This window comes from Dendrobium catenatum, unplaced genomic scaffold, assembly GCF_001605985.2.
Source record: "Dendrobium catenatum unplaced genomic scaffold, ASM160598v2 original_scaffold_209899, whole genome shotgun sequence".
In the NCBI taxonomy this organism is placed as follows: Eukaryota; Viridiplantae; Streptophyta; class Magnoliopsida; order Asparagales; family Orchidaceae; genus Dendrobium; species Dendrobium catenatum.
In genome coordinates, this window is record NW_021528311.1 from 152,468 (window position 1) to 152,678 (window position 211).

The following is a 211-nucleotide window of genomic DNA, read 5'->3' on the forward strand; positions in this document are numbered from 1 at the left end:
TTAAAGTTTACTTGTTAATTATGTAAATTATATATTTTTGAGTATATATATATATATATATATATATCCCCAAATAAAATTAAATTTGTTAAATTTTAAAGTTTGCTTATTAAAATTTCCCATCAATAGTCAAGATAAAAACATTTATTATATAAAATTGTAAATTTATTCACTCACTAATTTCAAATTTATACCTTATTTTTCATTTTTT